The 22,143-nt window shown below is 36.2% G+C and overlaps 1 protein-coding gene across 2 annotated transcripts in view; it reads right to left on the bottom strand.

The window, feature by feature from the left end:
- dpr1 (defective proboscis extension response 1) overlaps window positions 1–22,143 on the bottom strand; it is a 541,854-nt gene that overhangs the window by 51,516 nt on the left and 468,195 nt on the right. The window lies entirely within an intron of this gene.

The raw sequence follows: 22,143 nt of genomic DNA, 5'->3' as shown, positions 1-22,143 counted from the left end.
AAGGTGCAGTTTACGTATTGGCATATATACTTGAAAAGTACAAGGCAAGGAACGGGAAAGGCGTCACAACAACACCTAAAGGTGACGCACTATATTATAGCTGCCATGACACAAAGCATGAGTTTGGTTGCGGCTTGTAGTTGGTTGGAGGTTAAAACATGTGGTCTCCAGCTTCACCCCAGTGAATGAAAGACTCGCTGCAATTCGATTAAAAGCAAAATTCTTCAACATCAGCTTTATTTGCGCTCATGCTCCCACTGAAGAAAAAGACGAACAGACCAAAGATATATTTTACGAGCGCTTAGAACAAACATATGACCGTTGCCCTGCCCATGACATTAAAATTATTCTAGGCGATTTTAATGCCAAAATTTGAAAGGCGAATATCTTTGGCCCAACAGTCGGGAAATTCAGTCTCCACAGTGAAACATCTGACAATGGTATGAGGCTGACAGACTTTGCAGCTGCAAAAAACATGGTAGTTAGCAGTGCCAGATTTAATCATCTCGATATTCATAAGGGCACCTGGCTGTCAAAGAACAAGAAATCAAATTGATCACGTTGTGATAGATGAAAGACATGCATCAAGCGTGTTGGATGTACGATCGTTCCGAGGTGCAAACATAGACTCGGACCACTACCTTGTTGCAACAAATGTACGTACCAGATTAAACGTAGCAAACAAAGTGCGAACAGACACAACACGGAAGTTGGAAATCGGTAAGCTGCAATCACAACAGATAGCCGCAGCATATTCCACTCAACTGGCCCAACTGCTTAATTAAAGCACTCCTCGTCCCGATAACATATCAGGACAATGGCAAAACATTGCCCACTCCATGTAAACAGCCGCAAAATCAGTACTTGGATACCAGAGACATCCACCAAGGAATCCATTGTATGACCAGAAGTGTCGTGCTGCTACCCAAGAGAAAAATGCGGCATATAGGACTACTTTACAATCAGTAGCAACGCGCAGTGCACGAGAGAGGTATCGGGAGAAAAGGAGAGAGGAGAAACGTCTTTTCCGCAGGATAAAGAGAGAGATGGAAAATCGGGAGTGTGAACAAATCGAGATGTACAGGAGACAGAATGAAGTGCGAAAATTCTTCCAAAGAGTGAAACATCAAACTGATGGCTTTGGAACTGGCACATCGTCCTGTAGAGACCAGCAAGGTAATCTGGTAACAGATACAGGTAGTGTGCTAAGGATATGGAAAGAGCATTTTTCCAAACTGTTGGTATCCAATAGTAGCGAAATCGACGAAGATACCACAGATCCAATCCCAGAAGATGGTATTGAATGTATAACACCCGGCCAAGATGAGGTGAAGACAGCAATAAACCGGCTGAAGAATTATAAGGCGGCAGGAGCCTACCAGCCGAACTGTTTAAAAGCGGAGGCGACACGCTGGTAACGTGTATGCATCAGCTAGTTAGCTCCATCTGGCAGGAAGAACGCGTACCCGACGATTGGGACCAGTGTCCCGTCCCTAAAAAAGGAGATAAGACTTTATGCTCCAACTATAGGGGCATTAGTCTTCTCCCTATCGCCTACAAGATAGTGTCAGGGATATTGTGCGAACGACTAAAGCCCATGGTCAACGAAATAATTGGACTATACTAATGCGGCTTTAGACCTGACAAGTCCACCATTGACCAGATACTTACCCTGCGACAAATCCTGGAAAAAACCCAAGAGATGCAGATCGACACCTACCACCTTTTTGTCGATTTTAAAGCAGGGTTCGACAGCCCGCTACGTTCAAAGGTATTCCAAGCAATGTCTGAATTTGGTATCCCCGCAAAGCTCATTCGGCTTTGTAAAATGACTTTAACTGACACAAGTTAAAATAGGAATGAGAGTTTTGTACCAAAAGAGGTTGCAGGCAAGGAGACAGCCTTTCGTGTGCTCTTTTCAACATCCTGGTAGAAAAGGTTATATGAGAGGCAAACGTCAAAAGAAGTGGCACAATCTACACCAATAGTCACATGTTACTTGCTTATGCTGATGATATAGACATCATGGAACGATCAGTAAAAGAAGTAATCGATACCTTTATGAAGGCCGAAGGAGAATCTGCTAAAGTGGGTCTGGCGATAAATGGCAAGAAGACCAAGCTGATAGTGTCGACGCGAAATGTGTCCATTGAGATCGGACCAACTGTTAAAGTTGGTTCCTATAATTTTGAGGTAGTAAAAGAATTCCTATACCTCGGCACCGCCGTAAACACAACAAACGACATCAGTTGTGAAATAAAAAAAGAATTGTATTGGCAAACAGATGCTACTTTGGCTTAAGTAAGCACTTCAAAAACAAATCCACAACTCGTCAAACAAAAATAACGCTTTACAAAACACTGATACTACCCATGCTGATGTATGGTTCCGAAGCCTGGGTACTTGCGCAAGCAGATAAGGCAGTGCTTGGCGTGTTTGAGAGAAAAATTCTTCGAAAGATCTACGGACCGATCTGCGTTGACGGTGAATATAGACGTCGTATGAACCACGATTATCAGCTATACAAAGACATGAATATAGTTAAACGTATCGAGATGCAGCGATTGCGTTGGCTAGGCCATATAATAAGAATGAGCGATGAATAATAATAAGAATGAGCATATAAATTCGACCGCATGGCGGTGCACGCAGAAGTGGCAGGCCAAAGAATAGATGGCGCAAACAAATGGATGAAGAGATGACAAGGCGCGGTATTCCAAAAAGGCGAAGCACGAAATTGAGAGAATTGGAGATCTTTTCTTAGTTCGGTCTATGGAACAAATGTTCTGTAATGGGCCAGCTAAGTAAGTAAGTATAATACGATGTACAACGTTTCGACCAAATATGTTTCTCCCTTCGAGGGCTTTTTGAAGGTTTTTTTGGAGCTTTTGCCATTATCGCAAGAAGTAAGGACTTGCCCCTGAAGAAACATGTACCGTCGTAATGGGGAAAGCGAGTACAAGTTGTTACAACAAAACCCAAAGATATTCAAAGTCCACATTTTGGACGGATTCGGCTGATCCGTTCGAGAGTTATCGTGCGCTTCAGCCCCTACACAAGGTGCCATAGGGATTTTTTACAGCTTTCTGACCATTGGACTTGCCCCTAAAAAACGTGTAGTGTCTTAACGGGGGCAGCGAATACAAGTTGTTACAAAAAAATCTAAACTATTCGACGTTTTCTCAAATTTTGTGTGGGAGGTACTCGAAGTAGTGGACCCATATAGTCCATATTCGAACCTGATCTATGTCCTGTAGAGATATAACAATATGAAAAGTCGGTTACTGCCTTCGAGGGTTATCATGCGCACCATTTTAGCTAAAAGTTTTAAACTTTTGTGGCGGAGGTACCTGAAGGAGTGGACCGATATGGCCTATCTTCGAATCGGCTGCTCCGTTCGAGAGTTATCGTGTGTTTCAACCACTACGCATGGTACCATAGGGTTTTTTTAATATTAGGACTATTTTCTCGGGAAGTATGGACTTGTCCCTGATAAAAATTGTACCGCCGTCATGGGGGCAGCGAATACAAGTTGTTACAAAAAATCAAAGTGACTTGAGAGCTGGTACTAAACTGAAATTTTTTTGCAAAGATTAGACCGATAGAGCCCGTACTGGAATCTTATCTATGTCTGGTAGAAATTTCACGATGTACAAAATATAGACCAAATCGGTTACTCCCGAACATTTTCGAACTTTTATGGCGTTACCTGAAGTAGTGTATCGATATGTCCTATCCTCGAACCTAAACTAAAATGACTCCAAAAAGATTTCGTCCTAACATACTTGGGGTTTAAAACCATTATTTCGATGGGGAACATTTTGCCCTATGAAAGTGTAATTACCCTCGTTAGCATAAATGCTGAGAGTATAAAAAATGTTCTATGTGTATAAAATAACGAGAGATTTTTCTACTCAATAATCCGGACAATTTTAGGTCCAGATTACCACGTTTTCCGGATTAATGAGTGTCCGGATTATTGAGTCTATATTGTAGTGAATCAAATAAAATACTTCTTGACTCATTTCAGCAATAATCATTTTGGAAAATCTAAATCCAATATTTTTCTCAATTTTCTAAAATATTGACAAGTAGAAATCAGATTTTGGTTTTTATTCTGACATCTGTACAAAGAAATTTGTTTCATGTTGCCGCTTTTCATTTCTCTCTTTTACCAAGAATATTACTCGTTCCATTTACTAATATTTCCTTTTTGATTCTGAACACAGATAAAGCCATTGTTGAAATACCCTTCAATTTATACGAAAAAAGGAAAATATCGATTTCCCAAAGAATATGTCAAAATGAATTCAAATTATTTCATTTGTAACTCACCACAATAACTTGATAAATATGATATTCTATATATTTTTTCTTAAATATATTCATGGAATATTTTTACCGTTTACACAAATACATACATGGCTTTTATTTCAACATATTTAAATATATTTTAAAATTCCAAGCACAAACACACAAACATTGCCTATCATATAACCACTTAAAAAACTTACAATGGAAAATAACTTCCAGTTGATATATTCATGTAAATCATTTCTCCTTTAAGGATGCTAATGAAAAAGAGTTGAAGAAATTCCTAAGCTGTTTTCCTTTCTTCTTTTTGTTATTCAAAAAAAAGAATTTACATATTTCCTAAAAGAAAATATGAAGAAATATTGAAATTCAATATTTAATCATTGAGTGAAAAAAGACATTGTGGTTTGGAAGACATTTCAAATAAACAATAAATGGTAACCAAAGACTTTGTATGCTCATAAAACAAAAACAAAAAAATACTACAAGAATAAATTTAATAACATCGTTATTGGATATTTAATTTACATGGAAATGGTTTGTTATGAAATATATGTAGAATAAAGTTTCAAACATTAAATAAAGTTTCCTTGAATTTTGAAAATTTTTTGGTTTATTTATTCATCTGAATTTCCACAAAAAAGTACACATGTACGCTTTGTGCAATTTGTTATTGTTTGTGTATGCGTTTCATTTCTTTTTGGCTTTTGAGAGCGCTCACTGCAGCCATTTCTCTTCACTTCCGTTTTTTATGTTGCGAGTAGTTTTAACTGTTTTTTTTCCTTTTTACCTGGGTTAGTGACATTAACTGAAGTTTATGTGTTGCCGCATACGAAAAAGGAAGCAATAACTCTGAGAAGAAAATAACAACAAAACCCCAAAAAATGTAACAGATGAAAATTTGGAAAACTCGAATAGCACTTCAAAGCAACTGGTTGAAATTAGTCAAGAAATAAAAATTGTGACTCTTCCTTCTTAGAATTCTTTCGAGTTTTAAGAATTGGGTATACCAACATTTTCAACAGAAGCGGAGACAAATAAATTGTACTTTGAGTTATGAAAATGTATAAAATATTTATGCATTCTAAACAGAACGTTTTGTTCTATATGCCGAACTAAGAATAGATTTCCAAACGTGCCGTGTTTCTGCTTTACATCTAGATATTTGCATGCCATCTTTGTGATATCATCTTTAACTTGGTCTTTCTATCGGAGTGTTGGTCTTCCCTTTTGGCGTATAGGCTCGTATACATATGTATGCCGATGGAGGCATTTATATCCATCATACTGACATGAGCCAGCCAACGCGATCATCTATTGGACCATAATTACGGCCCTTAGAGAATTTCCGTGTAAATGCATTTAATATATAAGGTTTTCGATCAAATGGGAAAAATTAGGGGGTGGGAGTTCCATTTTTTCACTCGTTACTATGTAATGAGTATGGTGGCACATAGCGTGTGTGTCCGACTACAAGTGCTAGGGTTGTGTGTTCAATGCACAAAGTAGAAAATGGTTGGTGGTGTACATGTAAGCGTTTAAGCAACCCTTAATGTTCGTACGCATAGCATAGTGTGTTATGTGTTCGCCTACAAATCAGAAGTTTGCATGATCGAATCCAGCCGGGAGCGAAAAAATATGAAGTGTGTTGAAATTGAAAACAAATAGGTTTTTAATTTAGTTTTCAACTTTTAATGGACGTAGAATTACTACTTATTCTAGTGGTTATAGAATAATTATTTACTAAGTGCGACATCCCCTTTTTTTGTAAGTGGTTACTACTACCAAGCAGTACTTATAACACCCATTATTAGGTAATGATTTTTCTGTTCCGCCGTATGACAAAGGTACTGGTCACAGGATGAACTGTCGCCTTGTCTAAAACCTCGTGTGGTATTAAAAATCTCGAAGAGGTTAATTCTTGATATTGTGTCAGTTAATGCTTTCCTACGTAATTGTATTACTTTTTCAGGATTGGCCTTGTCGATCTGGTTTTCACGGGTTTTATCTAAAATTTGGCGTCAAGTGAAGATTTGGTCTATAGTCCAATTATCCAATTATTCCATTCACCATAGAAAACACTTTATATGCTATGAAGACTTATGCCTCTGTAGTTGTCACAACCCGTCTTGTCTCCTTTCTTGTTCTCGGGTTCCAATAGATGGAAATCAATAAGTCGCCACCTGTCACTAAAATGATGCCCAGAATCAATCCCAAACGACTGCATCGAATATTTGCCTGCTTGCCACCGTGAGGACATGACAGCAATTAATCGACTGATGAGATAGTCGATTAATTGCTGTCATGTCCTCACGGTGGCAAGCAGGAAAATATTCAATGCATTCGTTTGGGATTGATTCTGGGGTATCTTCATCGCCCCTCATGTTTGTTAACAAAGCTCATGGCGCTCTTGAAGCAACTTTAAATGGAAGGTCTTGAAGCAACTGTAAATGAAAGGTGCTTACACCTGGGAACTTTTTGGACTTTTTGGATGTATCGCTACCTTATAAAACAAGTTCATACATGGTGCGCCTTAACTAACTTTAAGTAAAACCGCTTACAACTGGGAAGTTTCTGTGGATTTTGAAACAGCAATGTTCATAGTCTTATCGAAATGAGACTGGAGAGAATATTTTAGCTGTGAAAATTCTTTACAAGATTGGCTTTCGTAATTTTTTCCTAGGTTGTACCATTTTCGAGATATATAAGTTTAAGTTAGGAAATTGCAGTCATGACATTGTTTTATTAGGAGGCTATAAGTCAATGTTTTGTCCAAATTTGAATTTCTATATTTCAATAACGGTAAACCCTACGAATTTATTATAAAGGTCAATCATATAGAGAATTTTCATAGCTACAACATTTTTTTAGTACCATTTCGACAAGACTTGCGGCTTCCAAACAAAATCGTGAAAACCTAAAAAAACCCTAAAAATTTCAACTTGAATTGCGATTTATTTAAAACGCGCTCCGGCGATTTTTTTTTTTGTTTTTTTTTAGTTTTCTCATCTATGAACATTGTAGTTTCAGAATCAACAATACTTCACAGGTGTAAGCACCTTCCATTTAAAGTTGTTTCAAGAGCACCGTGAGCTCGACAAAAATGCTACATCCAGGCCCTCTGTACGATATTTCTTACAGTTACCTGATTTCCCAATTATCTTTGCAGGCTTCGACCACGTCCTTTAGTCTAGTGTTCTACACTCTGGTAATATGTTCGCACTTTATTCTGGCTTATGTCCGCCTTGAGTTTCACGTTTTCCCTCTCTTTATGTCTTTACTCCTATCCCCTACTCAACCCAAATCTGTTCATTGGTGCTTCATCTTGCGATTGACTACAAGGTTGTCTTGTATATCACGTTCTTCTCTTCCGTAGCACTCCTGTTCGTATCATGGACTTTTAAGAGGTGGTTTTTGGTACGCAATTGTAGATTTCAAGTTTAAAACGAATGGGCAATTTCTGCCATTGAGCTTTCACATTATCAGGACATGGAGTGCCATATTCGAGCATGTGGGTGTATTAAGCAGAGTAACTGAGAGGAATCGATGTTTGCCTCTCGAATCGATCGGATATCTCACACACTGTAAGGGTGTTTTCCGTCTATCATAACATGATCAAGCTGGATTTTTCTATCTGGTGATAAGCACGGATTCTTTTGTATGTGAAGGTGTTGGTACAGCTTTCTATCACGTTTTTGACGCTGCAAAATCGATCAGCCCCATTCCGTTGTCGGATGTTACTTCGTGAAGGCTGATCTTGCCATCCGTGGAATCAATGGTATTTTACCTCCCTATTTTAGCATTAAAATCTCCCAGAACAATCCCAATGTCATGGCCAGGGCAGCAGTCATATGTTCTCTCCAGGAGTTCGTAGAATGTATCCTTGGTCCGTTGATTTATGTCTTCGTTCGTGGCTTGGGCGCATATTAGACTTATGATACTCAAAACGAACTCTGCCTTCACACGAATTGTGCAATTATCGCATCCACCTGAGTGCATAGGGAGATCCGACTTACCATAAATCCCTAATCATTTTTAATCTTTACGTCGACACGATTTCATCGCCCCCAGGTGACACCACGGAGAGGTCAATCTAGTGGAGAATTTTCACAGCTACAACATTTTCCTTTGGTCCATTTAAATAGGACTCGCGGTTTCCAATCAAAATCGTGAAAACCTACAGAACTCCTAAAACGGTGAACTTAAATCGCGATTTATTTGATAATCCCTCCGGCGATTTTTTTGTTTCTTAAGATTTCTTATCTATGAGCATTGTAGTTTCAGAATCTGCAAAAACTTCCCAGGTGTAAGCACCTTCCATTTAAATTTGGTTAAGGCACACCGTGTTACATCATGACATGTGTTGATATATGAAAATTTGATGTAAACCTTTACCAATAAATCTCTTTGTTAGCAAACATAAAGGGTAGCATGGAAAAAATAACAGATTTTTTTATTAAAATAATGAAATGCTCAAAATTAATGAAACCAAATGACCATAAAGTTGATGTGTTGTGTCGAACATATAAAAGTCTTACGCAAGTACAATTCAAATGAATACCGGAGTAAGAAAATAATAATTGAAACATACGAAGAATGTGTATTGTGTACCAAATATGTTTACGAAAGAGTAGTACTTCGAGGTATGTATAAAAATAGTATTTTTTCCCATACAATCAACACCAAATAAACAAAAAAAAAACTTTAATTTTCTCCGAACTGATTTTTCATTTTTTGTTTGCTTTATAAAACTATGGTAACACATTTCTTAAGGCATTTCTCGTTATTCAGGCAGAAAAAGGCAGAGGCATTCTTCAAAAACGTCACTTTGAGTAATTTTTTCTCGTTTCTTTCTCTAGAAATTGTTTCATTTTAACAATTGTTATGGAAAGCAAACAAAATGTAACAATTCTTTTTTACTTTACATACATATGTATGTACGTACATACATATGTAGGCAAAGGATTGCCCAAAAGCTTTACAATGTTTTTTCATTGCGTTTTTTTTTTGTATTTTCCATTTGTCTTTAAGGTACATACATATGCATGTCACATAGCAGTAGCAGCAATTTTGTGATTACACATTTCTTTAAGAAATTCATTATTATTTTGATTGACAAGAAGTGGTTTTGATTTCCGTTATTTTTTGCTGTGTTGATGCTGCTCATCAATATCAGCAATACTTTTCAGAATATTTTAGGTTTTTTTTTACTAACGATTCCAGAGATATCGCTCCTTGAAGAAGTCGAATTCTTTAAAAACTATGTGCAAAGAAATACTCATAACTTCTTTAATATTGGTCCAAATAGAATTTTGTTTTTCTTTATCAGCTATCTAATAAAAAATAGAAAACAATTTTTTGCGCTATGTGCTTGGGTGCAATTTTCGCAATTTAATATCCCATTTCGATAGGGTTTGCAGTTTCCAAGCAAAATGGTGAAAACCTAAAAAATTCTTAAAGAGTGAATTTTGACCGCGATTTATTTGAACATCCCTCCGGCGATTTTTTTTTGTTTTGTTTTGTTTTTCTTCTATGAACATTGTAGTTTCAGAATCCGCAAAAACTTTACAGGTGTAAGCACCATTCATATGAAGTTAGTTTAAGCGCACCGTGCGTGGTATAATACGAAAATTTTCAAGAAAATTGAATAGTACAATCATTGCTAAAATTGATTTTAAATATTAAAACGCTAAAACTGCACGCAAGCCTACTGTGCAACATTTTTTCAATTTTTTATTAGATATCTAATAAAAACAAAAAAATACAAAAAACGATTTATTTTATTTGGACCAATATTAAAAGAAAGATATGAGTATTTCTTTGCATATAGTTTTTACATAATTCGAATTTTTCAAGATGCGATATCTCCTGGAACCGTTAGTCAAAATCTGAAAATATACTGTAATGTTTTGCTGATGAGCAGCATGAACACAGCAAAAAAACAAAAAAAAACGGAAATCAAAATACGTTTTTGCAAAACTGTTCGATTACAGTCAGAAATCAAAGACATAAATACAACTAAGACTAGACAAAATGCATGCAACAAAAAAATGTTTACGAATCTTTGTATAGAAACATTACCCTTAACAGGTTGCAGTTAATTCAAAATCGCAACCAAGGAGAAACATTTAATGTAATGGTATCAGAAACGAAATTTATGAATTCAAGGATCTATTCAAGAATAATTCTATGTCAATTGGATCGGTAAATTCGGTTAAATACGTAAAAATGTATAAAAGAAAAAAATGTTATATCACCATATCGTGATATAACATTATGTTAAATTCAAAAGCCATTCACTGAAGAATGATAGCAAAAAAAATGTCTTATATTGTTGTATTTATGTCTTTGCAGAAATCCCCATATGTATGTACATTAGGGCGACCCAAAAAAATTATATTTTTTGAAACTCTTCCCCCTAACTTTTTTGATCCATAAACCTTATAAATGACATTTTATGGCCATTTTTGTTACTAAAAACCGATTTATATAGTGATGGGTTAACGATAACACATAGCCGCAGACCTGTTCTGTCTAATGTTCATATTTTCTTCTTTCTTACTCAACACTTCATACACAATTTTCTTTGAATTTTATTAAATTTGGCGTTCATATAATTCGGTCTTACCATCAGTTCCTTTGTCGCGAGGATAATTTGTCCGGTATTTTTTAACATGGCCAGCAAATATTGCGCGACAAAAAAAAAAAAAGAGCTAAAAATATGAGACACGGGTATCGGCCTATTTTAAGATTTACATCGGGAATTAACCTAAGTAGGCGGTCCAAGTTCCTTCCATTTCTAGTTTTTTTTTCGAAATATTCGAGTTAAGATATCTTTTAATCCCTGCAATTAAAATATATACCCCCATTATTATAAATATTCCTTTGTTATAGTTTGGATTTACCGAACAGATTTATAGCGTTCCGGTCAACTTTAAGTTAAACGTGATGATTGAATTTCAAGGAGGATCTTTTTGGAATTAACTTTCAATATAACAAGTAAAAAAGTAACAGTCGGCTTTGCCGACAGAGATATACCCTCAGCCTGTATATATTGAAACAAATTTTTTCCAAAAACGTGTGTATTTAGGGGTTTTTATAAATTTTGGGAATTTGAATCGACAAAAATGTTCATTAGGATTAGGAATCAAAAGTTTTGCGGAGGAGATACTAAAAGGAATGGATCTACATTGACCATTATGGAAGTGGATCTACATCCACTACATATGGTGTTATATGGGGTTTTTACACACTTCGGGATGTTTACTCAAGAAGTATGGAATTGCCCCTGAAAAAACGTTTACCACCGTAATTGAGGCAGCGAATGCAAGTTGCTTCAACAAAAATCAAAGTGATTCGATATCCGAAATTTTGTGTGGGAGGTACCGGACGGATTGGACAAATGTAGTCCATATTTGAACCTGATCTATATCTAGTAGATATATTAGGATGTGTAAAGTATGAACCAATTCGGCCACTCCCTTTAAGAGTTACCGTAGGAACAAATTTTCCGAACATTTTTGAACTTTTGTGGGGGAGGTACATGAGGGAGTGGACCGATATGGCTCATCTTCAAACTTAGACTATGTTTGGACAAAATATTACTAAGGTCAAATTTTGGACCGAATCGGCAGATCCGTTCTAGAGTTATCTTGCGCTCCAACCACTTCACACGGTGTCATAGGGGTTTTACAACTTTCAGGCTATTTTCTCAGGAAGTATGGATTTGCCCCTAATGAAACATGTACCGTCGTATGGAGGGCAGTGAATACAAGTTGGTAAAACAAAAATCACTTGCCCCTAATGAAACATGTACCGTCGTATGGAGGGCAGTGAATACAAGTTGGTAAAACAAAAATCACAGTGATTCGAAAGATGGCCCTAAACTGAACTTTTCCGAAATTTTGTGTGGGAGGTACTCGAAGAAGTGGGCCGATTGGAACCTCATCTTCCTCTTGTAGAATGTTTACGATATGCAAAGTATGGACCAAATCGGTTACTCCCTTCAAGAGTTATCGTGCGGACAATTTTTCCGAGCATTTTTGAACCTTTGTGGGGGAGGTACCTGAGGGAGTGGACCAATATGGCCCATCTTCGAACTTAAATCAAATCTGGACAAAATATTTCGATACCCAAAATTTGAACCGAATCGATTGATCCGTTCGAGAGTTATCGTGCGCACCAGCCTGCCAGACAGACAGACAGACAGACAGACGGATGGACATTGCTAGATCGACTCAAAATTGTCTGAAACGGATATCGTACAAACATACTTGGGGTCTAAAACCATTATTTCGATGAGGCACATTTTTGTTCGTATCAAAGTGTAAATACCCTCTTTAGCCTAAAGGCTGAGGGTATAAAAATTATATTTTTAATGCCTCAAAATTGGATTATTTTGCGTTTTCAAATCCATCAGATAGTAAAAGAACAAATGTAATAATGGACCATCATGTCTTTGGCAACTTTACAGAGGAGGATGTGGGAACTATTTTTTTAAAAAATATTAACCCTCATGCGGTTCAGCAAAGGGGTCTTTTTATCCTTTTTTCGAAAATTTTGCAAAAACTCTTTTAAAATGTGATCATATCAAAACAAAATATGCTACAAATATACTACAATAAACTTTTACTATAGGTCTCGGAATACACCTAATCTGTAAATCATATCTAATCGCCAGGAACCTCTAAAATGAAAAACACGTTTTAGGGTTAACGTCGGACGTTATCTGAGCTTATTCAAAACTGTCCCATTTTTTCAACGGTGGCAAAATACCCCTCAGTAATGTTGGCGACATTTCCTGAGTATTTCAGCCTTGTAAAACTTCCCCACAAGTGGTGTCTTAAGACACGCCGTTCGGACTCGGCGACAAACAGTAGGTCCCATATCATTGAGCTAAATATGAATCGGGGTGCACTCATTGATATGAGAGAAGTCTCCCTTGTCCCGTACGGGATGTTGTGGAAAATGTTTTTTTTTTGTCCCAAAAAAAGAACATATTTTTAGGGAGATGAGACGTCAAAGACAAAAATATTCTTCATCAAATTTCACAATGGGTCACCAAAGAAATGAAATGTCTATTTACATTATATATCATGTATCAATTTAGCTGAAGAACATGAAAATATTTCCTAATTTTTTTGAGGAAATTTTTTCCTTCATTTTACGAGTTGATACAAGGAAGTAATAAGAAACTTCTTCTTGAAGCAACTTTAAATGGAAGGTGCCTACACCTGGGAAGTTTTTGCGGATTCTGAAACTACAATGTTTATGGATGAGAAAAATCAAAAAAAATCGCCGGAGCGCTTTTTAAATTAATCGCGATTTAAGTTGACATTTTTAGGGTTTTTTAGGTTTTCACGAATTTGCTTGGAAACAGCAAGTCTTATCGAAATGGGACTAAAGAAAATGTTGTAGCTATAAAAATTCCCTACTTGATTGACCTTTACGATAATTTCGTAAACTTTACCGTTATTGAGATAAAATAGTTCAAATTGGGACAATGCATTGACTACATCGCTACCTTTTCAAGCAAAATCGTGAAAACCTAAAAACCCCTGAAAATGTCAACTAGAATCGCGATTTATTTAAAAAGCGCTATATATTTAGATATAATATTTTCTTAAGAAATAGATCACACATTTTAGGATGAAGATATTTGTTTTAATTTTAAGCTGTTGATTTTACTTAATTTCATACTGAATCAAAATCTAACAAAATCCTTACATTTTGGGGATATCGTTAAAAGAAGAAGTCAAATTTCTCTATTAGAAATCTGTAACCGTAACATATAACATCCTTAGTAGCCCTTTTTTTAATATATATAGTCCTATTTTAAGATTTTTATCTAGATTGTCGGTATCAGTGAACACCAAAAATATTTCATTGATTTTTTTTCGTCACGAATTCGCCCTGAGCGTAACGTAAACGTAAATGCTTGACAGTGATTTAGAATAAGATGTTGCTGGACAAAACCACGATCTCTAAAGAATTGACTGTCTATACTCGCATTATCACCTCAGATCATGTAGACCAAAACAAAACTAAGAGTTTGCTCTTAACTTGTACTACAATTGGTCTATTCCAGACCTGCAAGAATATACTAAATTTTTATCGTAGTAAAACTTTGTAAACTGTTGCTGGTTATGGAGCAGACAAAATAATGGCAAAATGAAACTACACGTGTAATTGGAAGTGAAAGCCCACAAATTCAATTGTACTTTTATTTATTAATTTTTTCGAAAAAGGAAACTAAACACTATTAATCTTTGGGGAAATGGACAAAAATAACAAAATTTCAATCATTAATTTCTGATAAGCAATCGTTTGCAATCGCCTTTTCTTCACGTGCCAGACCTTCCCCAAGCTAAAGACATCGCCCACAGCTCTCATGTACAAGTGGAAAATTACATAGATTTTCTTCGTATTGGGGATGTTGTTGTTTGTTTGTGGCCATGTTAAACATGAAAAATATTTAATTAATTGACAAATCAAATAAATAAAATTCAATTTGTAAAAGTCATTTACAACAAACCAATTCGCAAATTCTCATGAATTTATGGCAAAGAACTGAACTGAAGCTTCCTTCCGTTTTTCCGTAAAAAATGATCTTTGTGTCGTCTCCATAAAAGAAATGTTTTGATTTGTCGTAGCAAATGAAATAATGAATGAATGACTGCTGTTGCTGCTGCTACTTCTGTCGCTTTGACTGCTGTTATTGTTGAAAATGAAAAAAAACCTCGAAAATAAATGAAAACTGTCACTTACATTAACCTAAAGAAACGCTCCCCAAAGATATTTGTTGCCACACGAATTACTACCACCCCGCAAGCAAAGCATTCAACCTACTTTACACTACCATTAAAAATGCTGCCAACATCACCAACTGCTGGAGCGTAGGCAATAACAAGAAGAATCATTCATTTCTAATGTGAATCATTAAGAATTCTTTCCTTGACATGATTGAAAATGAAAAAAAAAAAAACTGAAAACAAGACGTGAAAAGTAGAAACTACTGGAGTTTTACCTCCAAATGACAGTAGTGACAATCCTAACAAAAAAAGTGGGTAAGAGGAAGATGTAAAGCGACAGAGCAGGTTGTTAATTTAATTTTATTTACCATGAATTTAAATCATCAAAAAATTTCAAGAAATTTCGTTAACAATTTGTAATACGGTCTAAATGATTTTAATAACTGCATCAGGAAATCTATCATTCGGGTTTAGAAGAATTTGTGATGTTTTTTGGCTATAAGAACAAAATGTTCTTTTCATACAAATTAGTTAAACATATCTCAATATTATTGTAGATTCTTCACCGAAATTTCAGACTCCTTATCTGGGGCAAATGTGTACTTTCAAAACAAGTAAGAAAGTATCAGTCAGCTGAGCCGACAGAGATATACCCTCAGCCACGTACCCGAAGAAAAAAAGTTAGCACAATACTTCTGTAGGTTTTTTTAGCTGTTGGGAAATTTTTCCAGGAGGGAAATGGCCTCAAAAATCTACATGTTGCAACAAAATTTAGAATGATCCAAGACGAGTCCTTAAACTGCATTTTTTCATATTCGGACCTAATACAAATCTGTTGGAAATAATACGATTTACAAAGTTTGAGCTAAATCGATTCCTCTCTTAAAGGGTTATTTTACACATTAGCCAGTTTAGGTGGTGCCGGTAGGATTTTCTGGACCTTTTTGGGTCATTATCTCAGGAAGTATGGACTTGCCCACGAAAAAAATGACAACGTCGTAACAGGGGCCGCAAGTGCAACCTGTTGCATCACAAATTAATAAGATCAGAGACGAGTTGTTCAACTATACTTTTTCCAAATTTTGTGCGGGAGGTACCCAAATGAGTGCCTGAAAGTAATATTACCAATAGCAAAGTTTGGCTCAATTCGGTTACTCCCTCCTAGAGTTATCATGCCCGCAACATTGGCGAAAAATGTTGAACCTTTGTGGGGGAGGTACCGAAAGGAGTGGACCGATATGGTCTATCTTCGAACTTAAACTAAGTTTGGACAAACTATTGAAAGACCCAAAATTTGGGCTGTTTGCAGTTTTCGTGCTGATTTCTGAGGAAGTATGGACTTGCTCCTGAAAAAAAATTATATCGTCGTAATGGGGGTAGTGAATACAAGTGGCCGCAACAAAAATCAAAGCGATTCGAGAGCAGGCCTTAAACTGCACTTAAGCAAAATTTTGTGTGGGAGGTACCCGAAGGAGTGGACCAATAGGTTCCATATTGGAACCTCATCTATGTCTGGTAGAAATGTCAAGATGTGCAAAGTATGGACTACTTCGGTTACTCCCTTCAAGAGTTATCGTGCGGACAATTTTTCCGAACATTTTTGAAGTTTTGTGGGGGAGGTACCTGAAGGAGTGGACCGATATGGCCCATCTTCGCACTTAAATCAAATCTGGACAAAATCCGATTGATCCGTTCGAGAGTTATCGTGCGCACCAGCCAGACAGACAAACAGACGGACGGACATTGTTAGATCGACTCAAAATTGACGTGGAGCTTTGTCCACAATTTTAGTGGACAAAGAGTTATCGTGCGGACAATTTTTCCGAACATTTTTGAACTTTTGTGGGGGAGGTACCTGAAGGAGTGGACCGATATGGCCCATCTTCGCACTTAAATCAAATCTGGACAAAATCCGATTGATCCGTTCGAGAGTTATCGTGCGCACCAGCCAGACAGACAAACAGACGGACGGACATTGTTAGATCGACTCAAAATTGACGTGGAGCTTTGTCCACAATTTTAGTGGAGAAGTTTTTGGACTACTTGAATCTCAAATGCCAAATTATTGCCAGTTCGCTCCGAAAACTGAAACTTTAAAACAACAAAATACCTAAAATCGGGCGTACCGTTATATGGGGGTACTATGAAAACGTGGACTGACACAGACCATTTTCGATCTTCATCTGAGTTTGCACCAAATACACATGTGTACAAAATTTCGAAATTAGACCAAATTTCTCAAAACAGAGGCAAACGGATTTTGCTAAATGATGTTAGTAAAAATGTTTGTGGTACGAAACCTGAAAACCTACGAGTTCGGAAACTTACTCTTGAAGTCAACAGACAGTGAAGTTAATATATCACCTGAGATAGTGCAACATTGGTACAGGATTATGTAAATTGTGGGCAACGATTCGAATACGGAAAACATGAATGATAAAACCGCTGTTACTTTCAACGGTCTGACAGTGACAGATCCGTGTTATAGAGCACCCCGAGTGTGATAAGGCGAAGAGGAGTGTTCTACGCCGTAAAAGAGCCCTTTCAACCGAGGAAGTAGCACCAAAATTTACGATGAGCGAAGTTGCAGATGTCATCCAATAGGCGAAAATTGCCCAAAGCGGATTTTAATGGTAATGATTAAGCGGTTAGATGAACCCAAAGTTGAGTATTTGACAAGTGTCACCAATTTGTTGTAAGCCAAACCATATTGTCACAGAAGCCTGTAAAGTTGACAGGGTGTTTCCGTTATTGAAGCCAGGTAAGGATACCAACAGCGAAGATTCAAGAGGCACTACACCTATCTATGATGAGAAGCTGGTTCCCAGCTGTCCAACAGCATCATGGATTCCGGAAAATACACAGTATCACAAAGGCATTACACGCCATATCCACACATATCAGTCGACGACTGAACCTCAACAGGTCATGCGACTGAACAGTCATGGTAGCTTTTGTTGGGCATTCCATGCTATCAAACATGCGAAGCTGTCCCCGAACGGAGAATACTTCCCTCCAACTATGGATAATCAACTATGTGTGTGGACGCCAATCGTTTGTGTAATTCAGAAATAAGCAGGTGAAACCCCTTAGTTTGAAACAGTGATTTTTTCAAGGCTGGGTGATATCTCCGGAATCTCCGTCTAGTGGTGTGGAATTTTTAGAAGGGTAGAGATTTAATAACCTTTCTAAAAATTCCACAACAATAGACGTCATAGAGATCGTACTATATCGACTATGCATTGGACTCGAACTGATAGCACGATAATCAACACATGCCCTGCATGTGGATTGGGATCGAACGATATATACGCTACACCTATTTAACTGCCCACACACACTCACCTATGCATATTCTTTAGGAAGCAACCAGTCCAAGATGCAATTTTTTTAATCAGGGCCAGATAACTGAAAAAATCTACGAAGAAAAAGTATTTTTTCTTTACAACAACAACTCTCGAATTTATTACTTGATTTGGCCGAATCTTTGCACATAGTAAATTTTTAACTTTGACCTTGAATTCCTCTTCAACTACTAGACCGAATTCTAAAATCATGCATTGAGCTGATTATGAAAATAGTTCTATCCGTTCAAAACTTTGACCAGGGAAAGTGATTCTGAACGACGGTGCCTGTGGCAAAATTACTTTCATCGTAATTTAGGCGACATTTTCTATGGTTTTCAGCCATGAAAGATCTTCTGCCGCACTATGTCGCGAGTTCATATAAACCGTGGCCAAAAATATAAGGAGTTGGCGTAGGTGGATGACTTTTGGTACATGTACTTATAGTTGGCTAACAATGTCGCGGGCAAAATATTGGGAAGGTCGATCCACATTTTGGTATAGCCCCTTATTTAACGGTACTTCTTAATTTCCGATAATTTTTAATATTTTAGCTAAATTTATCGATCATATTGGCTGAATTTTGAGGAACAGGGTTCCTAGTTAACAACAAAAATTTCCCGATAAAAATTATGGACATAGGTCCATGTTTTGATATAGACCCCATATAACGCTACCTCCCGCTTTTCGGTATTTTGAGGATTTAAACTAAATTTCTCGACCAAATTGGCTGAATTTTTGCATTGAGGGTTTCCAGTGGACAAAAAACTTTTCTGATAAAAATTATATCGATATCACCCAATTTTCGGTATTTTGAAGGTGTTAACCACATTATCCACGCGAAATGACTGAAATTTGGTGTTGAGTTTTCATATTTTTGTTTGCTTATGAATACATCAAAATTTTGTCTTTAAATAAGAGAATTTTTCTTAAAAAATTTTTTGGCCGCTAAATGGTCGAAACCGGTCCATTTTTGTTAAAAATCGAAAGTTTGAATTATACTATTCACCATGTTTTTTAGTTTATATTTTTAAAATTGCCTCGTTTAAAGTCAAGACTATTAGGTACTTAATAAACCCACAAAAATATATGAAGATTGGTCCATTCGTTTTCGAGCTTTAGTCGACACCGCAAAACGCTTTGTTAAAAAAGGGGGTAACCCCTTAATGAGGTGGACACCGAAAAAGATAAATAACATGTACGTCTGCAAGCCTCTGTAGCTGGAACCTTTATCCATTTGAAAAACTCGCTTTCCACAACTTGAACAGCAAATAATATCGATATACACTTTTATACAATTTTTCCCACTCCACAGTGGAAAGTGGCCAAAAATATTTAGAGTGTAAAAATCAAGCCAATACGCCGGTTACAGCTTTGTGCTGCTGCGAATTGCCTTATGCTGTTAAAACAAAATGGCGTGAACAAAGCTCCCGATTATCTCATGATGCAAAAATAGGCTTGGGGAAACAAAACAATCTCCAAAACAACATAAAATCCAACCAATTTAGCGGATTAAAAAAAATCAACATTTTTGTCTGAAAATTGGTAAAATGTTTACAATAGATCTTATAGCGTTTTTCCTGGAAGGCACGTACCGCCAAAGTAACACAAATTTGGAAGAAGATTTTTTCATCTTGCAACTGATGCCAAATATGTTAATGTACGTGGTCAGATAACAGAGTTATACGCTAATATATCCATAGAAACCCTATTCTAGGGCAGCTTTAGTCTGCGACCCGCCATTTATAGTCTGGCACTAGATGGCAGCTGATTTTAATACTGAATAATCTTAAACCCATGACCTATTTTGGAAATTTATTCCCGAGGTGGGCACTGGTGGGCATCATGACTAAAACCTTACGTCAAATTTAAGTATATGGCATTACAAAATACACTAAAAAAATATGCAACTAACTAGAATTCCATAATACGCTAAAACACTACTTTTTAATCAAAATTAAGCTATTACCTCCTCCTTCTAAATCCACAATAATATTTTGCTATACGTAGTCGTTTCGCGATATTTTGAATATATTTACTTGAACTTAAAATATATGTCGTACTCACAACATAAAATATTAGTCAAATGTTCCGACTTTTGAAGCTATTCTTAAGAAGATCGCGGTCGAATGAAACAAAAACTAATATATTTTTAAAAAGGTCCATGTCATAGCTGTCAGAGTTGCCAAATGTTGTACCAAAATTTAGACATTAATTCTTTTATTTTTGGCCAATGGGTGGATCCACTGTGCACTCTACTAATTTTAAAATTTGCTTCACAAAATTTATGAGCTAAGAACTACAGGCCGTGGTAACTGTAACCATTATATGATCAATATTTACTTCCAAACAAATGTGAATCCAAGTTTATTCCAATCCAAAGCAACTTAACAAATCGGTTTTATAACGACCGTTACTTATTTATTTGAAGATAATAAATGTTGTTAATTTTGAGAAAAAATGGAGAAAAATTACATTACCAACAATTATCGGATTTGAACCGTTATATACACGCAGAAAAATTTATGTTAGAAATATGTTTGGATCCAAACAAATATATGTTTGGGACCGGTTGCAAACAAATAAATGTTTGGATCCAAACATAATATGTTTGGGTCCAAACAAATATATGTTTGCAACATTTTGTAACATATCTCTATTTGATATGTTTGGGTAAAACATATTTTTTATGTTAGAACATTTTTTTCATGGGTGGAGAGAGGATGTTTGTCAACGAGAGTAATAACAGTGCTCTCGCGGCTGTGGAATGCTGTTTATAATAAAGAGTTGTGTGTATTGTATAATAGAAGACGTAGAAGCGAAGGAGGGGGCTTTGGTGGCATGTATGCGTCAAACTCGTGTGTTTCTTGTTTTGTTGTTGTTAACCAAGAAGAAGAAAAGAAGAAATGATATGAATTATATTTTTTTCTTTCTTCAGTGTTTTAGTTGCCTTTGTAGAGTCAAGACGGTAAAGTGAGTGAATAAATCAGTGTTTTGTGTTTTCTTAAAGAAATTGTGCTTTTTAGTAAATTAAATGCCCAATACATTTTATAATTGAATCGGAAAGTAGAATGGAATTATTTTATTGGACAAGGAAGAAATCGCATTTAATATTGGTAATTACATACATACTTATGTATATTTGAAATATGGCATATCCATATTTATTTATTACATTACATAATCATTTGATTCTAGATGCCGATTCCCCGCTGATGATTTCAACTATGAGGACAATTTGTTTTATTTCACAACTAAGGAGAAGCGTTCAACTACGTTTCTATATATTTTTCCTTTTTAAAAGTGGGACTATTTACAAATTATTTGAATCAGTTTTTCTTTTATTAAAGTGTGTTATGTATTTCTTTGGAATTTTGTATGTACCTATGTGTTTGTTGTTCTTTTGCCTTTCAATAAAAAACCGCAACATTTGTGTGTATACTATGGAGATAGCCAGTGAGTTCTCACTGAGAGCAAGTGAGCACACATTTTAAAGTGTTTAACATTGAATTTTACGCTCCCTTACTCTCAGTAAGCGCCCACTGGTGCATGTATTTGTTTTTTTTTGTGCCTTTTGGGTTTGAATTTTTTTGCACCCAAACATATAAAATGTTTGCACCCAAACATAAAATTGTTTCCACCCAAACATATCTTTGTTTGCACCCAAACATAAATATCATTGCACCCAAACATATATATGTTTGCACCCAAACATATATTTGTTTCCACCCAAA

The sequence above is a fragment of the Musca autumnalis genome, unplaced genomic scaffold, assembly GCF_047663935.1.
Source record: "Musca autumnalis isolate F117 unplaced genomic scaffold, ASM4766393v1 scaffold_5, whole genome shotgun sequence".
Classification (NCBI taxonomy): domain Eukaryota; kingdom Metazoa; phylum Arthropoda; class Insecta; order Diptera; family Muscidae; genus Musca; species Musca autumnalis.
Note: the sequence above shows the minus strand (reverse complement) of the source record. Positions and strands in the feature narration are given on the sequence as shown.